The sequence below is a fragment of the Gavialis gangeticus genome, unplaced genomic scaffold, assembly GCF_001723915.1.
Source record: "Gavialis gangeticus isolate Ggan-Ray unplaced genomic scaffold, GavGan_comp1, whole genome shotgun sequence".
Lineage (NCBI taxonomy): Eukaryota > Metazoa > Chordata > Crocodylia > Gavialidae > Gavialis > Gavialis gangeticus.
Genome location: NW_017728990.1, coordinates 29740 through 38354, shown reverse-complemented (window position 1 = coordinate 38354; position 8615 = coordinate 29740). Strand labels below are relative to the sequence as shown.

The 8615-nt window shown below is 46.9% G+C and overlaps 1 pseudogene; it reads right to left on the bottom strand.

Annotated features, from left to right (window-relative positions):
• Nucleotides 1-8364: 8364 nt before the first annotated feature.
• LOC109295540 overlaps nt 8365-8615 on the bottom strand; it is a 6051-nt pseudogene continuing 5800 nt past the window's right edge.

Genomic DNA, 8615 nt, shown 5'->3' with positions numbered 1-8615 from the left:
GTCTCCCATGGCAAGCAGGTGACAGTGAAGGGGCCCTGCTGGCAGTGCTTGGCCTCCAGGCAGGACTTCCCCAATAAGACCTAGATTTCTCCCTTTGTGGGAGGGACACAATGCAGAATCAGCTGAAGCTAGATCAGAACTCAGACCTAATCAGCCTCAAACATGGAAACAGGGCAAGTCATCCCCTGAACAAGTGCCATCTGCAGCAATCCCAGAGTAGCCCCCTGGTCCCAACTGGGCTAAAGAAATCAGGGCAGCCAACCCTGAAAGCCACAAGCAACAGGCTCCACCCACTCCAGCTCTTAAAAGCCCTACTTGAATCCAACCTGATTATTGTTCCATCTCCGTTCCATCCTCTCTCTCAAGTCTCAGGGTCACCCTCATGACCCTGCACCCCCTTTTCTCATTTGAATCCCTCAGGTGCTCCCTGTTGGCCATCACCTTCCTGGTCCTTTGGGGGGGCAAAGCCTTGGAGGACCTAGTGAGGAGGGGGAGGAAGGGTTTGGGTTCACTCACTTTTCTTGTATTTGGGCGCTATGCTTGCACAACTGTTTTCTGAGGGGCTACAGGTGGTCAGGATGCTGCATCAAGTCTCCACTGGGGACAAACAGTCGGAGAGCTACTGGTGGGAGAGAATCACACATTACTGCCAGTGAAGCAAAATGCCCTGCCTTCCTTAGTGCCGCTGTCCTGGGAGACAAATATTGCCAGGGAGGAGGTGGCAAGACAGGGTAGAAACTACAGATGCCATTGTTCTCAACACAGGGGCAGCTGAAGTTGGAAGCGTATTTCATTCAACTGGATGTATGAGCAGCTTTAATGACCTTTTTCCTGGTCCAAAGGCTTCTTCATTCACTGGAATCAGATCAGAAAGCATTGCTTTCTCCCTGATCCTTCCTGTTCAGGTCAACAGAATGCACGAGCAGTTGGGTTCTGCCAAGGGGATCCATGTAGATATTGATCATTTGTATTGTCTCCAAAGATGCCTAGGAGTTTGTTCAGGTCTGAGATGCTGTCACTTGGAGTCATTTTAAGCTGCATAAAATCTGAACACTGAAACTAAGTACAGACAGTCAAAAAGCCTGAGGCTGAATCAATTCAGTCTTTGCAGGTTATTCTAAACTGCACAGATTAAATTGAAACATAAGTTAACAGACATTTACCCTTATTCAGGAAATGCAGCCACATGCCTGAAGTGGCTCAGGCAAGAAGCTGGGGGGCTCCTCTAGAGCATGGTTCTCCTGAAGTTCTCCAGACCTGGCTGGTGCAGTTCTGATCCAGGTCCAGCTGCTCCTTGCCCCCTCCCTTTGGAAAAGGGCAGGGCATGGCATTGCATTCTTTGTGCTGCCTCCGGATTGGTGGGCAGGCTCCACAAATCAAACAGCAGACCCTCGATCCTGGGACTCAACCCAAGCTCCGAAAAGGGAAGTCTGCTATACTTACAGTGGTGCTGATCCCATATAGGACTGATGTGTATTGGTGCACCTCTAGTCATTAACTGAAATTGTCCTCTGTTGTTTGTCAGAGAAAACAGCGGATTACAATGGCAGAAGGTGAATTGTTCCTTAAGGGTCAAACAAGTTTTCTGGTATCTTCTGGTACCCTTGGCACCCGGCCTGGGCAAGTTCAAAATCCCTTAATGCTGGCTTGTGCATTTGCCTTGCCTTTCTGGAAGCAGTGCTTCTTAGTGTTTGGGAGATTTGTAGATGGGGTTGCTAGCAGGGGTGAGTGCTCATAAGAAATGTAAGGAACATGACTCATACCAGACACAAACTGATGTGATACAGGCATTACAGATTCTCCAAGGCCTTTGGGGATCAGATGTGACATGCATGGTCTCACAGCTTTAATTTGGCTAATGTGTACCAGGTTTGGCAAAGACCCAGACACAAACAGAGGGTTACTGCTGCCCCATTGAAGACCATAAGCCAAACTGACCTTGCAAAGAATTTGTCTTGGAGGCATTTCTCACAAAACTTAAAGCTACAGTCATTTTCACTCCACCTGTCAGGGCAACATGAGGATTTGTATGTACTACCACCTGAGCATGGGAAACACAAATGTCCCATGCCTTTAAGCTAGTTCAAACTAGTCCTCTATTACACATGAGTAAGATATAGCTTAGCTGGGTGGAAAACACAGCTGTAACATCAGAGAGAAAAAAACTCTGATTTAAATCCTCATCTGCACTGAGAGAATTTTCTTCAGTAAGACAGAACAGTGTATTAGCCATAAGGGTCTTGCTTTTGGCCATGAGGTGACAAGTCTCAGATGGCCTCAGGCATTCATTTTGACCCCTACAGAGTTCCTTGGCTTTTGCCAGTATGACTCAGGAAGGACTTCTGTGAATAAGCAAAAATAAGTGAAAATCTCCAGGACTGCTGGCTACTAGCTAAAAATCCAGGGCTATTTCTTGAAAATGACTACTGTTTAGGCACTTGCCCATGGAGCAGGACACCCAAGTTCTAGGTCCCCTCATATATGATGGCTTTGAATCTGCATTACCCATTTCCCAACAAAGCAGCCACAGGTTAGGTCCTGTCCAGAGCACTCTTCAGTCCACCTGAAGCTGGCCCACTGGGGATGATAGGTGCAGCTAGGAGAAGAGGGAGTATGTGGATTAGTGAGGTGGATGTTACTCTAGAAGATAGGAGACACTGACCCCCCTGGCTTTTTCAGCACCTTTTATTTTGTATTTATTGGATAAACAGCAGGAGGAGAGTTTGTCCCATTCGGAGCTAGGGCTATGTCTTTTGTTTCCAACTGCTGACACACGAATGCAGCTCCCACACTTCTTGTGTATTTGGAGGTTAAATGAAGTTAGGGTATGTTTCCTGGCAACCAGTGAAGGCCTGATATCTATGTAGCTAATCTGTCCCTGCTGTTTTGGTGTCCTTGGCTTAGCTGACCCAATTGTGCTTAAGTCAGTACTCTTGCAAATCCTGACTAAGAAACTTAATGCTTTCATAGATTTTATAGACATTAGGGCTGGAAGGGACCTCACAAAATCATCGGGTCCAGCCCCCTGTCCAAGGGGCAGGAAGTCAGCTGGGGTCAGATCACCCCAGCAAGACAAGCATCCAAGCATTTCTTAAAGTATCCAGAATAGGTGTTTGCACCACTTCTGGGGGGAGTCTATTCCAGATTCTGGAGACTTAAGACAGTAGAGAAGTTTTCCCTTATGTTCAGTCTAAAATGGTATTCCAGCAGTTTGTGACTATAAGTACTTGTCTTCCCTTGGGGTGCTCTGGTAAACAGACGTTCTCCCAGTTCCTGATGCACACCCCTTATATACTTACTAGCCTATTGCCCATAAAGAATAATGGGTGCGGGTGCAGAGGCCTCTGTCCGGCTCCTCTCCCCACCTTCAGGGCTAGGCCCGTTCCCCTTTCTCCCACTCCACTCACTGAGGGCCGGGCCTGGCCACCCCCACCCTCCTCGCTACCATTTCAGGGGCAGGCCCACCCCCCTCCCCACATCCCTCCCCATGTCCCCACTGCTGTTTCTGGGCTGGGATGGGCCTAGTGTGCCCCCCCCCCATACCCTCCATTTTGGGGCCAGGCTGGCCTGGTATGATCCCACCCCCCACTGCTATTTTGGGGCTGGGCCTGCTTCTCCCATCCCCCCACCCACCCCACATCAGCCAAGGTCTGCTGCTTTTTGCCCTCCACTGCCGTGGTGGGCTGGCTTCTTCCCCACCCACTTGGGCCTGCTCCTCCCCTCCCTGCATGTCAGGAGGAAGCAGTGCAGGAGAGAGAGGGGCGAAGCCAGCAGCACTGGCCTCGGACCCCTCCCTTCTGTATTCGCCACCTGCAGGAAGTGTGGGGGAGGGGGCAAGGCCAGCCTCGTCCCCCTTGACAGCATCCTGACCCCACCCTCCCCTGCACCTCTGCCACGTCCAAGGAGCAAGGGGGTAGGGTGAGGCCAGCTCTGCCTCCCTGCCCCCACCTCATTCCATCCATTCTGTTGCTACCACCTCCAGGGAGCAGGGCAGGGGGGTGAGGCCAGCTGTGCTGGCCTCACGCCCCTCCCCCCACTCTGTCCCCTGTGTCCCCAGCATCATGGCGGCACTCCACACCATTGCCACTCTGCCACACCACCACCTCCTGTCTGAATGCTGTATTTGCACTATGATTGGTTGTTTATATCAGCCAATCAGAGTGCGAATAAAGCGTTATGGACAGACAGCGGTCCAGTGATGTAGCTGGGAGCCATGTGGTGCTGGAGCAGTGTGGGGTCAGGAAGAAAGTGAAATGGCTGGGGCTGGGGCAGGGCTGGGCTGCTCAGTCCTTCTGAGGGCTCCCCCTGGGTCCTACTGCCCCTGGCTCCTGCCAGCTTTGACAGGCAGCCAGGAGCAAATAAATATTAATGTACTCATTTTTCTAGGGGCCCCATGGGCTGGATAGAATGGCCTGGTGGGCTGGATACGGCCTGTCAGGCTGTATCTTGCCTGCCTCTGTGCTATGATTGCAGCCACTTCTTTTAGCACTCTTGGGTGCCTTCTCATGCTGAAAGTCCCTCCCTCCAGAGTTCAGGCAACAGGACCTCTTCCACACACGTGTGCATGCGCATGTGTGTGTTTCTGTAGTTACCTCCCTCCCCCCCTTCTTTTCTCCTCTGTCCTGTTGCTTTAAGGAGAAAAAATGTGATCTGTCCATGTGGGCAAATTGGCCCCTGCTGTTCTGGCCATGTGCTCTACACATAGAAAGCTGGGGCCTTGTATCTGGGTAAGACATGTAAAATGCTCTTGCCTGATGGGCCAGGGGAAGAAAGACTGATATATCACTCTCTGACTGGACAAAGGTAAGGTGATGTCATGTTAAAGGATATAAGATCCTCCAGACTGGTTTGGAGGAAGAAGAAACTGCTATGAGCAGTGAAGAGAGAAGTTGCTTCCAAGGGGAGAAAGAATCAGCACCTAGAGAAAGGGGAAACTCAAGTAGAGGGGAGAGAGAGAGAATTGTCTGGGAACTCCTCTCTCTTCTTTTTCTCCCTTTTCTGAGGTTTTAAGGGATTAATACTGGGGAGTAGGGTATTGATTCCTTGGGTTGGCTGGCCAGGAATTAGGCCTGGCAGCTTTTAAACAGGGATAAGTCCTGGGAGTTTCTAATCCTTCCAGCTTTGGGCTGGGGTTGAGGTTTGTAACCTTCTGCTCCCAGTGGAACTCTGTAACCCAGAGTACCTGCAGCCCAGGCCTATGGGGTAGGACTAGCTTTTCCCCCGTATATAGTACTACCAACTATCTGATCAGGAAGGTGAAGGTGATTAGGAAATACTTAGGGAGGGGAGATTAGAGAAGCTGCTAAAATGGGACAAGCAATAATAATAAGAGACTTCAACTACCCTCTCTCATACACTGAGTAAACATTTCATCAGGGCGAGACATGGAGATAGAATTTCTGGATGTAATAAATGGCTGCTTTCTAGAACAACTCCTCTTGGAGTAGAGAAGAGAAGCAATTCTAGACCTAATTCTGAGTAATACTCAGGACCTGGTTGAAGAGGTATATGTTGGTGAGCCACTCTATAATAGTGATCACAACAAAATAACACTCAGTATTCTAGCATGAAGGAGTAAGCCAAAATATCCACCACACTATATAAAGTATTGGGAAGGGAAATTACACAAAAATAAGGTTAAGTCTGCAAGAAGTTAAAAGGAGTAGTCAGAAATGTGGAAGGTTTACAGGCAGGCTGGAAGCTGTTTAAACATATCATGCTAGAGTCCCAGGAAAAGTGTGTACTAAAAATCAAAAAGGATACCAAGCAATCCAGTAAATCCCCTGCATGATTTAATAGCAGAGATAAGGAGGCTATTCAAGGCAAAAAAACATCTTTCAAAAATGGAAGGCATGCCCAAATGAGGAAAACAGAAAAGCTCACAAACTCTGGCATGTTAAGTGGACAAGTGAAATAAGGCAGGCCAAAAAAAGAATTTGAGGAGTGTTTAGCAACACATGATAAAATTAATCACACAAACTTTTTCAAATACAGCAGAAGCAGGAAGCCAGTAAGAGAGGTGGTGGGAACATTAGATGGCCCAGATGTAAAAGATGCACTCGGGAATGATCAAACTATAGCAGAGAAGCTGAATGAATTATTTGCATTGGTTTTGACTGCAAAAGGCACTGGAGAAATTCCCACGCCAGATCAATCCTTCCTAGTAGATAGGTCTTAAGAATTGGATTGCATTAGAGTGACTACAGAAGTTTTAGAACAGATCAATACATTAAATACTAATAAGTAACCAGCACTGGATGGCATTCACCCAAGAGTTCTGAAGGAAGGTGAAATTGCAGAACTCTTGGCAGTAGTATGTAACCTATTATTACAAATGGTCTCTGTGTCAGAGGCCTGGCAGGTTGCCTACACAAGATCTTCCAAAATGGCTCCAGAAGTGATTCTGAGAACTACAAACCACTAAGTCTCACTCTCATCCCTGGCAAGTTGGTAGAATCTATAATATAGAATAAAATCTGCAGTGACATGGACAAATATGATTTTGGGGAAAAGCCAGCATGGTTTTTGTAAAGGAAAATCCTGCATCATCAATCTGCTGGAGCTCTTTGAGGGTGTGAACAAGCATGTGGACAAGGTAGATCTAGCTGACATAATATATTTGACCTTTCAAACTAAATGCTTTTGGTAAGTTTTTGAAAAACCAAAAGCTTTTTTAAAAAATGGAGTCACCATGGGATTGGAGGGAAGGTTCATTCATGAACTGAGAGCTTGTTAAAAGAAAGGAAGCAGAGGGTAGGGTTAAATAGTCACTTTTCAGTGTGGAGGGAGGTCAAAAGCGGGGTCCTGCAGGGATATGTGCTACAGGCCCAGTTTTATTCAACATTTTCATCCATGATTTGGAAATGGAGATGTACAGTGAAATCTCCAAGTTTGCAAATGATACTAAATTATTCTGGGTAGTCAAATTCCAAGCTGATGGAGAGAAGCTACAGAAAGATCTCACTGAGCTACGTAAGTGGGCAAAAAAATGACAGAAGAACTTCAGTGTGAACAAGTGCAAGGTAATGCGCATGGGGAAAATACCCTCAAGTAACTGTACACAGTGCTGGGGACTGAACTAGAGGTTATGACTCCAGAAAGAGACGTTGGAGTCATTATGGATAGGCCTTTAAAAATGTCAGTTCAGTGAATAGCAGTAACCAAAAAAGCCAATAAAATGTTGGGTATTATTAAGGAGAGAGTTGAAGAAAAAATGGAGAACATGATTGTGCCAGTATACAAAACCATGGTCCACGCACATCTTGAATTCTGTGTACAGTTCTGGCCTTCACATCTCAAGGATGTAGTAGAATTGGAAAAGGAACAGAGAAGGGCAACCAAAGTGATCAAGGGTATAGAGCAGTTGCTATATCAGGAAATACTAAAAAGGCTAGGACTCTTTAGTCTGAAAAGAAGGCTGAGGGGATATGACGGAGGTCTATAAAATCATGAAGGGTGTGGACAAAGTGAAGAACGAATTGTTATTCTCCAAGTCCCAGAATACTAGAACTAGGGGGCACCCACTGAAATTAGTAGGAGACAGGTTTAAAACTTATAACACAAAGTATTTTTTTTTAATGCAATGACAGTACCTAACTTGTGGAATTCATTGTCACAGGAGCTGGTAGAGGCAGATAACATAGCCAAGTTAAAAAAAGAGATTAGACAAACTCATGGATTGTAGATCTATTAATAACTGTCAAACAGAATGATTAGAGATGTTTTTTCTGGCATCTCTAGACTAATAATGGTGGATGCCAAGGAGGGTAATGAATAAGGGATAGATCACTCTAGATGTATCCAGTTCAATGCTTTCCCTCTCAGGCAATTCACTCCAGTCAGAAACAGGATACTGGGCTAAATGGATCATTGGTCTGAACCAGTATGATACTTCTTATGGTCTACTGTTCCTAAGCCTTCATGCTGATCATCCTGCTCTTAGATATTTGAGGGCTTTTGCATTCACCTGTGGCTAAATTTAGTTTAGAGCCCTCCTCACCAGATTAGCAACTCCAAATCCCATTGTCTCATCTCTGCTCTGTCCTGTTGCTTCTTGAAATGAGGCCCAGTGGTCAAAAAGGCCAAAGCCCTGTGGGTGACACCAGTTCCACAGCCATGTGTCCATTTCCAGGATGAATCTTTTCCTGCCCGAGCCTTTACCCTTGATCAGAAGGATAGACAGAAACATAGCCTGAATCCCTGTGTCCTTCACTCTCATACCTAGAGCCCTCTAGTCATTTTTTATCGGCACATGCATGAATAGTCAGGGATAGCAGTCAGAGAGCTGCCCAAATCATTCTGGGGACGTGGAATTCAGATAAGACTATCTTCCCCTGGTGGGATGTCTATGGAGAGAGGACACACTTATGCCAATCTAGAGAATATGTTCCCTCCTAGGTTTATGACCTTAGACATGGCTCCCTTCACTTCCTTGTTCCTTAAGCTGTAGATCAGAGGGTTCAGCATGGGAGTCACCGCTGTGTAGAAGACAGCAGCCATCTTGTCCTGTGCTGGGGAGCGGCTGGCTCTTGGCCACATGTACATGAAGATGGCTGTCCTGTAGAACAAGGTCACTGCTGTCAGGTGGGAGGTGCAGGTGGAGAAGGCTTTGCGCC